Below are 17125 nucleotides of genomic sequence, written 5' to 3'. Positions count from 1 at the left end.
GTAAATGTCAATTTCACTTGCTTTTGTAACAAGTATACGATCTTTTCTTCATTTATATTAGCTTCAACCAATCTGGTATTCTGAATATTTCCTTATTGTCTAAATCTTTTATATTTGAAATGTATCCTTCAGGTTGTGTTTGATTGTATTTTTCATGAAAAAATTACTGTAACGATTTGATGTATGTAAGAGAAAAAGGTAATAGGAAAATGTGATTACGGAAAACGACGTAATTTTTCTACGGAAAACAGCAATCCAAACAAGGCGGCTTCAGAAAAGAAACTAAGAGAAGTACGAGGATATAAAAGTGGTGCAAAATGGAGAAGTATTAGAATAACTTTATGAAAACGTCCCCTCCCAAACGTGGATAGACCATTCGATTTCTATGTGTGAACCACAACCAAGAAATTAAAAAAAAAAAAAAAAAAGTAAAGAAGAAGAAGATACAATTTCCGAAAACTCACCGGCCACTTTTGAGACACAATTTTCGAGCTTCTGGTGTCTCGAAGAAGTAGAAAAAAACGACGATCCACAGAAACAGAAGGTAGAGGATTCGAAATACTGCTCTCTGATCCATTGTTCTTGATTATTAACCAAGCCACTCCGGCACATCTGTGTTCTACCATGAAGCCATAGTTTTTCCTCGTATATATATATACACTCAAGCAACATGGTAGAGCAATGGCGACTTTCACTTCTTTTCTGTTTCACACGGGCGGCATAAAATATGGCTTATTCGTCACAAATTGACTGCCGCAATATCTATTTCCTGTATGTAATGATGCTTGTACTACTTTAATTTTGGGTAAATAGTTTATTCAAGCAGTATGAGGAAAGAGATTTTGACAACTTCACCTTCCCCACGGTTCCTTGCAACAATGAATAAAATATATTACAGGACATGCATATTTCAAACTTTGGGTGCTAAATACTTGAATAAGTAAAGAAGGTGGGGGTTGAATTTTTCCTCGTGCTACATTGGTTTTCATTTTTTTTTCCTTCCAAAAAATATTAGAAGGAGAAAGGATTGCTTCGTTGTAAGGTTTGGAGTGGCCATTAGCCCACTGCTTACTAAACTCCATTTGAATTGAAGGTTTATTGAGATACTTACATCGGCTATCATTAAATAATTGTAGACAATGAAATTTACATATAAACTTTCTGTTAGGCAGCGTGTTCATTCCTTAATTATTTGAGCCAATGGATTATGCTATGTTTTAATCCCTTTGATGTCTCAATGGTCTTTGATTTGCTGCTTCGGCTGGCATTTCTTTCTTGCTTACCCGTTGGCGATTTCAGCATTAACTCTAGTTTTCTTCTTCCTTTATTACTGTCGATGTTGCTGGTTAAGCTATTTTTTTCCTTTTCATTTCTCTCAACTCTTTCTCATTTACTCGCAAAGATCAGAATATATCTAATCTAGCCTTTTGAGAATTTTCAACAAAAGAAGTCTTTAAGGTCAAGTGGAATACGCTATTGATTTTTTTATCGATGCTAGTAGATAAAGAAAGACTAATTTTTGCTTAATTCTTAAACTTTAATTTTAGATATTTTGCTCTCCTAAAGTATGGAATTCATTCACTCAGTTCTTAAAGTATGAAATTCATTTGGCCGCTAACCGAGAATTAGGTAATCAAATTTTAATATTTATTTCCAAACTTTAAAGATTTGATATGAATCAATTTTTTAGTTATCCATTTTACCGCTATCCAATACTGATCTAGATAAAATCAACTGATTTTTACTTTTTAGTTTTAAATTTGGACACCCCTACTAATTACTACCAAAAACTCCTCAAGGCCTAAATGACCTTCAAGCTGATTAAAGTCCAAAACTTAAAATGACTATTTCATTGTTTTCAATTTTAACTTTTATTCAAAATTCTGAATTGTAGTATTTGTTCCTTCCCATTCCTTTTCTCTGTTGATCAGACCATGCTATATAAGTTATTTTACCCCATGAACTTCAATTAACCCAGCCCACAAACCAATAAATAAATTTTTATTATTCAGTTTTTCTGACATTGAAAATTTTTCCGCAATATCTTGAAGAATCTAAAATATCGCAGCAAGATGGGGAAATTTTTCTTACCGTAGTAGTATCTAAATTATGACACTGATTAACGAACTTGATACAAGAAGAAAGGTTAACCTCTCATTCATCTGAATATACAATTCTTAAACTCTAAATGTATCCAGAATACAGCGAATACAACTGTACAGCAAATTGCTGCAGAACCAGGTCGAAAACCACTAGGTGTGAGGACGAGATCTTGGAGATGCTCATTAGCCAACAACCCTATGGAGGTGATCCATGTGGACTGCGAGGAGAGCAGCCTGGGTCTACTCCTCTGTAGTTAATTTGAGAAGATAACACAGCAAAACAAATGTGAGAAGATAGTATACGTACGTAAATCTAATCAGTAGCAAATTTCCGAAGCACGATTAAAGCTGTTTAATTGAAATGAAAACATAATTGATTTTTTTCCAATCAGCATTGTAAATGAAAAAAGTTGCTCGATACTTGCCAGGAAGGAGAGTAGGAAGCGATTTTTTTTTTCTATTTTCTACCGCCTTTGTGAAAAAATTGTATAGTAGTTAATATCAGTTGTTTACACCAATTACCAAATGATTATATTCTTCAAGAAATGAGAATGAATCAAGGTGATGAATCGCATTTTCAATTCTGAAGCAATTACTAAAATCCATTCATTGAGTGGGTAGATTAGGTATAACAAGGTCTGAAAAGAGAGAGTAGAACTAGGGATAATACTCACCCCCTATGGCATTCCATTTGAGTAGCAACGAGCCGACGTGCGACTGGTGTCTGAAAGGAAAGTAAGAGAACGACAACCCACAATAGGGTGAAGACCACACCTAAGGGCACTGCTTTTCCGAGCATTTTGTCTTCTTAAGATTTATCTGCTGCTTCAAAGTTATGTAGCTAGCTGTTTTAGGCCTATGAGCTTACAAATTTTGGCTTACGTTTTATAGGCGTGGAAGCATTTCTTTAGTGAAAGATTTAATGGCCTAAATTAGGTTGATTTGCCAAGTCTACTGTATCTTTTCAACTTTCAAAGTCAATTTGCTTAAACTATAAGGCACGTAGTTGGTGCTCTCATGAGCCAAAATTTCTTCGAACATTCACCGAAGTTTACATTTATATATTTTCTTGACAGATTAAACAAATTTGAATATTGCAATGATAAGATTAACAAAATTGTTGTTTCGTCAAGTTGACAAGGATGTATGAACAGTTTCTAGCAAGTATATGGAGACCAACAAGATTGTTGAAATGTCACTAGCTACTTACTTTAATGTGGATAAAGTTATTATTCATAGTTTGAATTTTGAAACATAGAACAGTATAGAGTCTATTTTAGATATTAAATAGATCACAATATGTAAATCAATTTTCATTTTGTGTGGTTCTGTAATAAGCAATTTTACATGCTTACACAATTTATTTAACAAATAAATATGGTAGATGCTTATCCCTTCTTGCTGAAGGTGTTCCCCAAGACTTCTTGCTGATATTTCTCGAGAAATCTTGTATCACTGCTTTCAAGTTTCCCTTCTTGTTAAAGGTATTCCATTCTTTTCCTCCCTTCCTCCTTTCAAGTTTCCCTAAAAAAAAAAAAAAAAGGCGGGTTCAACTTGATTTGCAAATGGTTTAACTATTTGCACTTAATCTCACCAGGTGCTCACTCCTCTAATGAAGTCCCTGTATTATTTAGCATCCATCGAGCAGATTTGTATTGATAGCAAACAATATTATCGTTTAATTAGCATCCTTTGTTTTTTGTTATACTCTTTTGCTACGGTAAACTAGCCCTCCAAAAAAAAAAAAGAAAGAAAGAAAGAAAGAAAATGCGCTTTGTGCAAATGTCATGATGCACAAGAAAAATCTTGGTTACGAATGAAAATATTTTTCAAAGACTTGAAGTATTAAAAGTGAATGTCGAGAAAGTAAATTAATTAAGGAATAAACCGTTTCATGTAACTTCTAGTTAGTACTTTTTGTTTCTGTAGAAGTCTTAACCGAAATTTTCTGATTGCAATTGTCAAGAATCTGGATGCGTTAATGGTAATGTAAGGCATAGAAGTCGCATCGAATACAGTTGTTTCAGATCACTATCTCACAAATTGGGTACTTAAGAAGCTTCATTAATCCAGGTACAGCGTAGTAAACTTCATGGACCGGTTAAAAAAAATGAACAAATTAATGAAATTGCAACTCTTGTACAATTGAATTCATAATTCTAACTTGTTATTGAAGCAATCCATTCTGATCGTTCTACTTTCTCCTTTGGCTTTGATTGATCGTTTTCCCATGGCCGGAGATTCGCAATGCAGAGAAGAGAGAGAGAGTCTTTCGTCCTAAGGATGAGGGCCTCGAGGAGAGTCGTCTCTCGGTACTCTGTAATTTCAGAAGTGGATCATAAGCACAAAGAATGAAGTAATCCTTAAAAGCAAAGCATATTATTGTATTTCTTGAAACTTTGCAAAGTGGTAGTACATGCAGCAGCACCAAATTGGGTCCAAAATTGGCCGGGAAAATTTTGAGGGCACGTACTTTATTTTCTTTTCCTTAAATCGATTACTACGAGGTCAGGTAAAAATCACTTGAAAATCAATTAAAAAGGAAGACAACCGAGAATCTTAAATACTCACAGGGCGGACTGAGACAATTTTCGAGCAGCTGAAATCTCGAATATATAAAAGAAAATGACAATCCACAGCAGATTGAGCACCCAAGCAATTGTTGCTTTCCGACCCATTCCTCCTTCCTTCCCCCCTGTATCGATCCGAAGCTTCCTCAAATCAATTCTGAATATTTAGGCCTTAATTGCTCGCTACTAAATTCTTTACATTCGATCAAGTAATTATGCTCATCAGCTCATATATATATATATGGGTGGATAGGGGCAAGTAAATGTGGCACGAACCAGTATTAATTAGAGCTGACAAAGTCTCAACCAGAAATATTGCGACTGAATTCTTCCTTCTGCTGTTCATGTAACACCTTAGACCTAGGAAATTAACCTATATATCTTCCTCACATTTGAATATTCATACTCAATCTGCATTTGACGTGTCATCCTTTGACGGAGTCCGGTAGTCTTCGGCATTCGACCTTCATAAAATTTTTTTTCTCGTCTTTGATCCGATTGTCAACTTTTTGGCCTCTGTTAGACTCCTCCTGAACTCATCGGAAATCCTTCTTAATTAACTAGGATGTTGTTGAATACTAAAGCCCTTACCAGTGATCAGAGAACTAATCACAAATGACAGCATAAAAAGTGTATATATTAGGTAGTTTAATTAACCTGTCAAACTGATTATGTACCTGATTATGTACAGCGTTTATGACCTTCCTATCTTCTTTTGAAAAAAAATACACTATTCATTTGCCACCATTTTTGTAGCTAAAAACGCGTATATGATCGTCCAATCGGTCCATCTACTTGACAAACAACGACGAATCGATCAAATAAAGGGTCAATTCTCCGAGCAAATCCAACTTGTGATTTGTCGTCCCGACCTAATCTCCCCAGACTTTGAATACGTGGAATTCTATCCACACGACTTGAAGTCTTGGAAAACGTACTAAATCGTAAACTACATCATTAGATCTCTAATATTTCTCGTATACTCGATTTTTCAGCTCCAATTAACGGGTCAAATATTTGTTTTCCCTCTCATGTACAATATTGTTAAAACATGATGATGATGATCATCATCATATACGGAGGAAAGGGATCCTTGCTTGCGCAGACAACTTTGCAAGCTTGGGATTTGCCAAAATGAGCGCTGGAATAATGGTGTTTAACTGTTTGTCACGCCTCTACTTTATGAAGACTTTGCTTGTCAATTGTTATATGATATTGGTCATTGTCACCCAAAGTCAGTTCAAGAGGGAATTTCCCTGATATTTATAAAGTAAGACATAGTCTTTTTCCACAAGCAATGTGAGATAATCCATAAATAACCTAATAATATTAAAATTACATTGAATTGGGGTTTTTCACAGAAAAATTTTTATATTTTTCGGAAATATATATATATATATATATATTTTTTTTTTACTTCACGTACATTAAATCACTACAGTATATTTTTAACAAAAACTTTAAAAAATAACAATCCAAACGAGCCCTTAGTAATTTCTGTTTTTCTTTTTTTTTAAAAAAAAATAAACTATTTGGGCTGGAAACTTCACCAAACCCATCTAGCCCCCAACGAAACGTAAAATAATAGTCCAAACAACACACACGAAGCCCTCAATTACGGGCCAGGATGGAATTTGTCCGATTGCAACTGGAGTAATGGATAGCAAACCCCGACTAGTCAATGCCTTTACCAAAGGTTGCATACTTCCTTATCAAGATTTGGACAATTTGCCTGATTATAAAATCTTTGCCAAGGCAGTAAATGGAAATTTATTTCTGATAAATCACTAGACAGTTTTCTTTTGGTTGTCTTTTGAATTCTATTTAACTAGTAGACCATAATATATTCTTCTTTTTTTTTTCTTATGATGTCAACTATTCTTTTTAACTAGCCTAATTACTTAAAAATGTTAAAATTTGATTTTTTTTTCCAGCCTCGTAATTGCTTCGCTGTATCATCAGCTTCTTCTATGGATTGAACTGAATTCATAAATTAAAAGTATGATGAAACATATATTAGTATTATTCTAAATAATTAATGTCTTATTCTTTTTTTTCAAAGCCGTTGAAGACTTTTGCATTTGACAAACCTAAATCCACAGGAAACCTCAAAAGCCGGCAACTCTTGAGGTTCCTGAGGAGACTTATCAACTACCCAAACCCCCCCCCCCCCCAACTCATCGATGTGGGATAACTAGCCTAAGCAGGCGAGCTGCTACTAAGTCCTAAAGAGGGCTCACTCAACTCGGACAGCCAGTTGTCTTTTTTTTCAAAGCCGTTGAATTAATGTCTTATTCAAACACATCCATTGTGTGCTTTTGTTTTTGTTTTTTTTTTCATTTTTCTATATTTTCTTTTCATCGTTCCATCTTGGTCCTTGCAACTGGCTCCCTTATTGAATTGAGCTCTGCTCCTATTGCACGCTAGTACTACACCTCCACGGCTGCCCGCGGCCACACCATCCTTCTCTATATAACAAACAAACTCAATGGATTTTTTTATTTCTTTTTTGGGGAGCAAACTCAAGGAAATATACATAACAAAAGCTTCAAAAACAATAATTCTTCTTGAAATCCAACAAAACAGGAATTAAGGGCCAAAATTATTCAAACCAAAGGCCAGAATATTTTATAACTCCCCACTTGGGAAGAAGTGCCACAGAGAGAGAACCGCCAGGTTCTACTTTTCATTATTGAAATTCGTCTTCTGAGCATCACAAAGCAGAAATAACCCTATGGACTACATGGTGGAGTGCCATCCCGAGGTGACGGGCATGTTGGTACGGTCCTGTAGTTTTACAACATAATACGGTAAAACAAATGGCAAAACTCAGTAAACAAAATGTAATAAGTCTAATAATAAGTTGGAAAATTCTACAATGCGTCCTTTGCTTTACGACGCCTATGTACGGGCCGGTGCATGGAGCAAAAATGTGCAAAAAGGAAACTTTCAAGGCAGCACGAACATGCAAGATAACATTAGACACCAAATATTTTTTTTCCCACTTAATAAGTTGCTTGCTATTTGTCGCCCAAAAAAAGGGGGAAAAAAGTGCTAGTTGTAAAATGTAAGACTCAGAAAAAGGAAAAAAAAAACATATTTGTACACCATTCGAAAGGGGAGCATCTGAAGTTCTTAAAACTCACACGTAGTATATGTTTTGGAAGGACGAAGGACCTCGTAAGACGGTTCGTGTAGCTACTACTTCAATTATTGTAAATTCAGACAGTTTTGATAGAATTTGGAATTTAATACTTAGTTTAGCTATATGATTTAACAAATTCAAATTTGCAACGAGTTTATATGAAGAAAAGAATTATAAGAATTGCATTAACCATTTTAAATTGAACAAAACATAACCTGTGAAGTCTAATTTCTGTCTTGGAATCTCCATTTTAGGGTAAATTACATTGGTGGCCCTTGAACTCCACCCTGCGTCACATTTTACCCCCTGTATGACTATCTAACAAGAAAAAGGGAACTGTTCATTTTACCCCCTATATGGTTATAATCTAACAAGAAAAAGCGATCCATCTGAATGTTTTTTTTAATTGTTTAATTAGAATAGAAAACACACTTAATTTCTCAATAAAAAGCTTTAAAGAAAAATTGCCTGGTACTAGCTAGGATGAGTAAAAAGTTGAAGCAGGAGACTTAAAGGCACAACGAGAATAATGATACTCACCCGGCTGGAGCAGCGGCCCGAATGCTTCCGCCGCCCTTGGGCCGAATTACCACATGTGGAACTGCGAATGGCGTTTGGAAGAAATCGAGGACAATGAACACCCACAACAGGGTTAGCACCACACCTAAGGCTGCTTTTCCAAGCATTTAATTATTTCTACAAAAGTTTTATCTGCTACTTCAAAATTATGTAGCTTACACTTGCTGAGTTACAAACTTTGGGTTTCGGTAGTTTTATAGACGCCGATGCAGTTCTCTCCTCAAGTCTACAATAATGGTTCCATATTCAAAGTTGATCCGCGTAAAGTAGTTTCCCGTCGATATCGCCACTTAAATCCATCAAGTTTCCTAGTAGGTTCATTCACTTTCCCGGATTCTAAAATTATAATTAAGGCATGTTTATCCCATCATGTATTTTTCCTATTGGGAGCTCGGGACCAATTCTTTCAAGGGATAATATCATAAACCTCCCCCCGGGGTTTCTATTAATATCACTTAACACCCTTAAGGTTTTAAAAATATCATTTATTTTTCTTACTTTTGTTATTTGTGTAACAAAATTTTTAAAAACCCCAGCCTACCCTTTTGCTCATTTTGTTGAATAAAAATACTCCCAAACCACTCTATTTACTCCAAAAAAAAAAAATCATCATCTAAAAAACAATCTCTAGTTGTCTCACAATATCGCAAAGTTATAGTCCATAAAAATATAAATTTGAAAAATAATAAAAGATATTTGTAAAGAAATATAATAGCACCAATTCAACTCTATATACTTAAAAATCGATTTCTTATTAACTTTAATTTTTTCCCAACCTATCTTGAAGTTGTATTAAATCACTATAAAAGTCAACTTAAAACAAAGGGATAATTTCATTGGGCTTCCTCTAGGTTTCATATACTATACTTACCTCCACTGAGGTTAATTTTCTTGTAACATTTAGACCCAATCGATAATTAAAAAGTAATATTAGGAGAGAGAAAATAATATGATTTCATCATTGTCCCTTATCTACTACATTATTTAATTAATCTAATACCAATCCACACATTAAAGAAAAATTCTAAAATTTGCTATTTATTATTAGAGATCAAATCACATATAGTATCAAAAAAATAGTATGTCATATTATATTTTTTGCTTAATACAAGATCCAAATTACTCTTTTCAGTTAAATACTCATTATCAAATACGATCAACAACAAATAATCAAAAAATTTGCAACCAAAATATAATAGAGAATAATTATTAACATCATAAATATTCATGTCAACGTATTAAAGTTAGTTACTAAGATTTTTATGGTATTCAAATTCACTCTTTGTAATATTTTGGTTACATATTTTTTTGATTATTTGTTGTTGGTCATGTTTGACAATGAGTTTGTAATTGAAAGAACAATTTAGATCTTCTATTAAATAAAATATATAGAATGATATATTATTTTTGATGCCATATGTGATTTAATCCCTGATGATAAACAGCAAATTTCAGTATTTTCTTAATGTTTGGACGGGTAATAGATTAATTAAACAATTTAGTAGATGAGGAGCAATGGTGGAATCATATTATTTTTTCTCTCCTAATATCACTTTTTAATTCTTGGTTGCACCTAAATCCTACAACATAATAAATCTTAAGGTGGGTTAGTGTAACTTTTTAAAATCTAAAAGGAGGCCAGTGAAATAGTTAGAAGCTTCAGGAAAGGATTCTGAAACTATCCCTAAAAAAAACAAAGAAATGATACCTTACTATAGAGTTGTACTAAAAGTAAGTTTAGATATTTAATATTATGGAATGTAGCAGTACTATATAAAATGGCAAAAATAAAAAATAAAATAAGTTTCTTGGGTTAATGACAATTTAGATAACATGTGAGCTAAAGTTTAAAAGTAAGCCAAAATAATATGACTAAAAATCTTAAATCTTAATGGGTCAAAGTGCAAATCTCAAGACTTGTCATCTTCCCCATCCTCTCATCGTGGCTGCGACTTTGAACTTGCAATTGAGATGGCGGTCAGCTTCCACCATCACTTATTGGCCTTTTTTCTTCATGATAAATCAACTGTAAAGTCCATTTTTTCCTGTGATTATGAATACAACATCCTTTTCCTTTAAATTAAACTCTTTGAAAATCAAAACCCAACCCATGATTGAAACATATAAACAAGGATACTGAAGATTCATTGAGCGACTGCGTCATGCATTGGGGCTTAAAAAACGCGCCTTTGGGATTGAGGCGTACGCCCCAAAGTCTCAGGCATACGTCCGACAAAGCTTGCACCTCACACCCACAGCCCAGGACATTTTACTAACACCCCACCTCAGGGCGAGCTTCAAGGCACGCCCCATTAATGCCTTTCAAAACGCTCCGCTACAACATACTTCTTGGTGATTATTGTCTCCAAGCACATTATATCTCAAAGCAGAAATAACTATGCCAAACCCACTCATGGAAATATTACTGCAAGAGGGTGTTACTTAAATTACATGTAAGATCATCTATCAAAGTGTATTCCTGCAAAATTTTGAATTTTGTTTTTTTACTACAAGATAAATATGAATTGCGGGGATCATGCTTTTCCAAACATTTCGGTTTCTCGAGTTTTAGCCGCTGCTTCAAAATTATGTACTTAGCTTACAGTTTCAGAGACCTCGAGTCTACAAATTTTGGCTCTACCGTTCTATAGACATGGATGTATTTGTCAATTCAAGATTAATGGCCTACATTACAATAAGTCCCTGCATCGACTCGACTTTCCAAGTCTACCGTATATCTTCAACATTCAAAGTAAATTTTCGTATTATCGGTCCTTTTATGTTGTGCCAAAATTTCTTCAACCATTCTTTGTATCCACATTTGTATATTATTAACTAGGAGATTAATTGTTGACTGTCACAACTGAACGTGTACAACGTTGTTATGAGCACTTTGTAAACAGAGGACAACGTGAAAGCCATCCTAGGTAGTAGATCACAACGTCCGAACAAAAAATTTCCAGTTCTTGGCAAGTCCTTTGATGTCTCTTTTTATTTGTTTATTATTATCTTTGCTTTCTTGTACGCTATATTGACGGTTCGGTGTTGATTTAGTTTCTTCGTTTTTATAACTATGCATGCTGCTCGTTTAATAATTATATCTTTTTTATTTTTCTTTATTTCTTTCTGGTTTACTGCCAAAGATCAAAGTTTATCTATTTTAGCGTTCTAAAAATTTTCAATAGAAGAAGAGTCATTAAGGTCAATTGATATATATATATTTAAAGATTTGACACTAATACTTTTTTTTTTATTAGTGCGAGTAAATAAAGAAGCTAATTGCAAAGTCAAATTTTCTTTTGTAAGATAATTACTAGTAAATTAATTAAACACAGTTGTGCCATGCCATTTTTGGGGGTCTTTCAAACCTACGTGCTAGAAAGAAAGGGTAAAACAACGTTGCTTCCCATTTTCTTCTAGCATGCAATTTCAACCATTAATCTTTTATGTGCATTTCCTGACTATTTTAAATTTGTATCCTCTGTCTAATTAATTACTAGCGCGAGAAATTTGCCATTTCCTTTTTATGGGTGTTTCACAACGCTAATGTAAGATCGCTTTGAAGATAAACATTTTCTGAGTCTTGTGAAATAGTTAATGAGAAACTTAAGTACTTATTTCTCCCAATAGTAGGTATCATAATTCGCACACCACATTGGATGGTAGAAAACCCAAAAGGATAGATGGCAGAGATCTCGAATCCATTCGTTCTATCAAGCACAATTTTCATGTCCCAAACATTCGTGCCCAGTTCTACTCTTCGCAGATGCTATAATGGACCCAACTTTAACACAAATTCTTGCCGACCCTGAAGTTGAAACGATGTAGGAAAAGTGGCATTTAATTTTGATGTTAAGTGAACATCTGATTGTAATGGAGTAATGGAGCAATAAACTAATTCAATTGTTACATATATTTGCAATTCAACTAATTCAAAGCGAATTAACAACATTTGGTATGAAGTTTCTCAATAGATAATTCAATCACCAAGTGAAGTAGTTCTGGATCTAACAAATTACGAATGCGATTGAGTTGGAACTTATTAGTCATCGCTTTTGTAGGCCTGTCAATCGGGTCTAATGAGCCGGGTTTTGATGAGTTCAAACTCAGCTCATTTAATTTGAAACATTTTCGGGCTTCGGGTTATGAGTTTCGAATTCGTAAATGTGAAGCTCATACTCAACTCACATAATATTCGGGTTGTGAGCCTTAATCAGGCTTAGCCCAATCTCACTTATTACTCCTTAATTTTCTTAATATAATTACTATAACTATTAAGTTGTAAAACTAAGTTAACATTTACAAGATTATAATATTAAAACTAAACATGAACAAATAATAGTTTTTAAAAAGTATATAAACCAAAAATTTTTTCAACAATATTTATATTTAATCCATTTAAAATGCATGAAAAATAGTAATAAAACATGCGATCATAAGCCAATACATCTTTAAAAGTTGAAACTTTTTTTTATAATCTTGTGATTTAAATCCAAATATGCTTGATGATTTTTGTGTTTGTAGACCAAAAAAAAATCAACCAATAATATGCCAATACAAAAATTTACTCAACCAATAAGAAAAATTAGAGATTTAGTTATGTATTACTAATATTGGCTCTCAAGAAATCTCATGAAAGAATCTTTAGATGTATTTTTGTGTTTTGTAATTTATATATATATTTAGTATTTAGTAAAAATATATTTGGATATATAAATATACATAATATCAAAATATAAATATTATATATATAGGTAATTAAAGGGCCGGGCCTATATCGGGTTTGAGCCTAATAAGGCCCAAGCTCGGCTCACATTTAATTCGGGCCTAATTTTTAGGCTCAAGCTCAGACAGGCTCACTAAATGATCGGGCTCATCGGGCTTTCTGTCGGGCCGAACGAGCCGAGCTCGGGCTGACCCAGCCCCATTGACAGTCCTAGCTTTTGTATACTATCATTCGGGCCGGGCTTCATCTAAGCTGAAAAAGTCTTCGCTATCAAATGTGACCTTTTCTTTGTACGTTGTTGCACCTCCAAAAAATCAATGCTTAACAGTCTTGTAGATTGACTATGACTATTTGTAGAAAGAAAAATATAACAAAGTCGACAATTTTTTTTTTTTTTTTTTTTTGGAAACTGATAATGATATATCTACAACTGAAACAGCAAATTGTTGGCACAAATTGTTGGCATTCACCTTTACTCAATCTCCTCATAGACAGTAAATACCAAATTTTACCTTATTTTAGCATTCATTTTCCGTTTAAGTATATAGCTCCCAGACTCTGCTGATTGTCTCAATCCTATCGGGTCAGAAGTCATTATTCATGCATTCTTTTTATTTCCGTTGAAAAACTAGTTTCTTTGCTCATTTATGTGCCCTACTATGGAATTTGTAAGGTTTTGATTAGCATGCACGAAAGGGTATATTTGAATCCAGTTATCCAGACTTTGCCATCTTACTATTTGAAAAGTTCAAGAGTCAATAAGTATCAGCTTGACTCCATGGAGTTGGCATTCGCTTGGGCGGTTCCTTAGCATTAATTTTAACGCCAGAAATAATTCAATAAAACTTTGGATGAAAATTTACCTTGAGGATTCTTCTAAAAATATTTATATTAGTCTCCCTCCCTAGAAATGTGAGAATACTTTCATTGATCTTTAAAGAGTATTTTACCGAACAAAGGTTCGATAAGTTATATATGTCGTGTTCAATAATACGGAGGAATGATACCTTTCTCTTCCAAAAAAATACCAGAAACATATGAACTAATATTTGCACCAATATCATTGTTATCATCACTAACTAAGCAAAAGGAGTACATTCGAAACAATGTTTACCCCCTCTCTATTACCTGAATCATGTCTCCCCCCTCTCTATTACCTGAATCCTTCTTTTAGCAGTACCTTTAGGCTTTATTTCTCACGTTGTAGTAGTAGCAAGGTGAAGCACTTGACACCATTTTCAACTTGATTGGACGTAAGTATTAGAACGGTGTAAGATTATTGTCTTGAACTGAAGATTTTTTTCGGTACAGACTCTTAATTAATAGGATATTGGCAATTTTTTTCACGTAGCCTCAGTCAACTTAGGTCTATTATTCTAAATGTTTTTTTTTTTTTGGTTAAACATGTAGAGATCTTGTATCCTCATTAATTAAACTAAAGGGGATTAAACTGAAGAAAAGCCATATGTTTGCTTCCATGGTTTTCAACTATTAGATATGATGAAACAAAACAGTCATAAATGCTTGCTTAAACAGAATATTAGCATTGGAAATGGATTAATACAAATTATATGAAAACTACATTGCAAACTTCTGAATTGTACACTATTAACTAGAACATGTATTTCTGCAGTACAGCTTCGTTTTCCTTTTCTCGCAATGCAGGGATCACCTTAGGGATTATGATCGCCATGAGGGGAGGAGCCCACGGGTACGCTGTAGATCCGATTAAAAAAAAAAAACACATTAGAAGAATGTATAAAAACCCCCAAAACATAAAAGGTTTAAATTGTTATACTGTTTCTTCTATGTTTTGGTCAGGAGATTAAACTTGACTTCCCACTGGTTTTAAAGATAATCCTAAACCTCCCTTTTAACCTTTTCTCTCTCTCTCTTTTTTATTTTATTTTATATATATAGGAAGAATGAAATTCATTTAACTAGCATTCGACATTTTACGCTCCTGAAATTCTAAAAATTCAAAAGAACGAAATCGAATTAGCCAAATAAATGATTTGAAGGCACTGAATTGGGGTGGGAGAGCAGCTGCTCCAATTTTTTCCCCCCTCCTTTTGGAAAAAATCCTATGGATAAATTGACAAAAAAAATAAAGATGGGACAAAAAAGAAGGCAGGGTATGGACACTCACGAGGACAATTTAGCAATTAGTACCGAGTTTCGAGCTGCGGATTTCTCGAATGAATAGAATAGAACGATGATCCACAAAAGCAGGATGAAGAAAACACCCAGAGCTGCTGTTCGAGCCATTTTTTTTCTAAGAGTATTTTTCAACTGCTCCAAGTTTCTGCTCTTGTCATTTAGGTTTCATAGTTTCACCTTTTATACCATGTATTATGCTTCATTGGCGCTTGTCAATTGACAGGTTCAAATCCACTTACCCGCTGTATTTGTTGAAACTTGTAACTTGGAAAGTCTTCCGAAAGGGCCTAATAAATTGAAGGGGAAATTCCACAAGCCTCCGGTGTGGTTTATGACAATTTTGAAGAGCTTTCCTTAGGTTATGAAAGCCTCACTCACCTCTCTTATTTTAATCTTTTTCTTAATATGTTTGGTACTTTGGGTAGCTAAATTTTTTCAAATAATATTTTACTTCTATCATAAACATATTTTTTCAATCAACTTTTTTATATTCTTAATCACCTTTTTATCTCACATACATTATATCACAAAAAGTGCTATCGAAATTATTCCGTATAATATTTCGAATAATACTCTATCCAAACACATTCATTAATTTCTAGAGTACAGGATGAATATTACTAACAGTTAAAGTTATATTATAATTAATTTTATTAAAATGGTAGCAACAGTAACCCATGCATAGTGGAAGAAATAAGAACCCACGTACCAAAGTTAAAATTCAAATCTCGACCTTGGCAGCGAGGGCAGCATTGTAGTGGCATTGTAGTGAGAGGATTTGAATCCAAAATCTCTTATTTGTAACTCCTCCCATCTTACCATCGAATCCAACACTCCCCATATTGTCCTTTCTACTTTACCTTCACCATACGTTCATTTTGGCTAAAGAGTGCCTTATTTTGGTTATCTTTCTCGCCTAATTCTTACATTTTTGTTTCCTTGTAAGGAAGAAATGGGATTTAAAAAACTAAAAAAGGGAAGGGATATTTGAACACAGGATTTCAAATTCCTGAATCCTCAACTTTGACTTCTAAACTAAGGCCTTTTTGACAAAAAGGATTCTAGTTAGCCAAATTGTACTACTCATGTCTCAGACGCAATAACGAACCTAAATTTAATACAATCATTTGCCTGGTACAGACTCTCTCAGCTTTGAAATGATTTAGGAAATGCTAATTGAACATCTGATATTCGTGGAGCACTATCACTTGTGCACTCCTCATTACCTAATGCTAATAATTATTTTTATTTCGAATGCTTTACAATAGAGTGTCGGTATTGGAATTGATCCAAAATTTTAGCACGTAAAGATGTCCGTCAAGAAGGCACCTTGACTGACTTAGGAAACTTTGCTGATTGTCCCGATCCACTTTGGTAAGCAGTCAGCATTCGTCTATTATATTCTTCCTTTTCTGTTACAAAACTAGTGGTATTTTGCTCATCTACGTGCGTAGCAGATTGAAAGAGTCAATTGGAATTTATATAAATCATATGTTAGTAAAAGCTTTAAATATTTGAATCTAATTAGTCAAGATTTTGCAATTTTTACTACTACTTGATAGTTTCAACATTCAATAAGTTTTGGCTTGACTCCTTGAAGTTGACATTAATTTTGCTGGTCGCCAAAAATATTTCTAACATTTTAACACCAGAAATAATTCGATAATATTGTGGATAGAAAAGGTATCTTGAGTCTTTTCCTAAAAAATACATAGTAGTCTCCCTAGTAGTGAATTTCTAATTGTGATACAAAGCTACATCTTTTCGTGATTTATTTTGACATAACGCATTGGGGTTAAAAAAAAAATTTTTTTTTTGATGCCCAGAGGTCGGGATTGCCTGC

At 33.8% G+C, this 17125-nt stretch overlaps 3 long non-coding RNA genes across 3 annotated transcripts; all 3 read right to left on the bottom strand.

Annotated features, from left to right (window-relative positions):
- Positions 1-2128: 2128 nt before the first annotated feature.
- Positions 2129-2971, bottom strand: LOC113715511 (uncharacterized). The gene is made up of 2 exons (XR_003453995.2): positions 2777-2971; positions 2129-2350 (listed from the first exon to the last, which is right to left on the bottom strand). It is a non-coding gene; the product is annotated as an uncharacterized lncRNA (long non-coding RNA).
- Positions 2972-7145: 4174 nt separating this feature from the next.
- Positions 7146-8642, bottom strand: LOC140016950 (uncharacterized). The gene is made up of 2 exons (XR_011823238.1): positions 8358-8642; positions 7146-7459 (listed from the first exon to the last, which is right to left on the bottom strand). It is a non-coding gene; the product is annotated as an uncharacterized lncRNA (long non-coding RNA).
- Positions 8643-14646: 6004 nt separating this feature from the next.
- LOC113715798 (uncharacterized) lies at positions 14647-15411 on the bottom strand. Its single transcript, XR_011822958.1, has 2 exons — positions 15272-15411; positions 14647-14838 (listed from the first exon to the last, which is right to left on the bottom strand). It is a non-coding gene; the product is annotated as an uncharacterized lncRNA (long non-coding RNA).
- Positions 15412-17125: the final 1714 nt, after the last annotated feature.

The sequence above is a fragment of the Coffea arabica genome, chromosome 11c (genome assembly GCF_036785885.1).
Source record: "Coffea arabica cultivar ET-39 chromosome 11c, Coffea Arabica ET-39 HiFi, whole genome shotgun sequence".
In the NCBI taxonomy this organism is placed as follows: Eukaryota; Viridiplantae; Streptophyta; class Magnoliopsida; order Gentianales; family Rubiaceae; genus Coffea; species Coffea arabica.
Note: the sequence above shows the minus strand (reverse complement) of the source record. Positions and strands in the feature narration are given on the sequence as shown.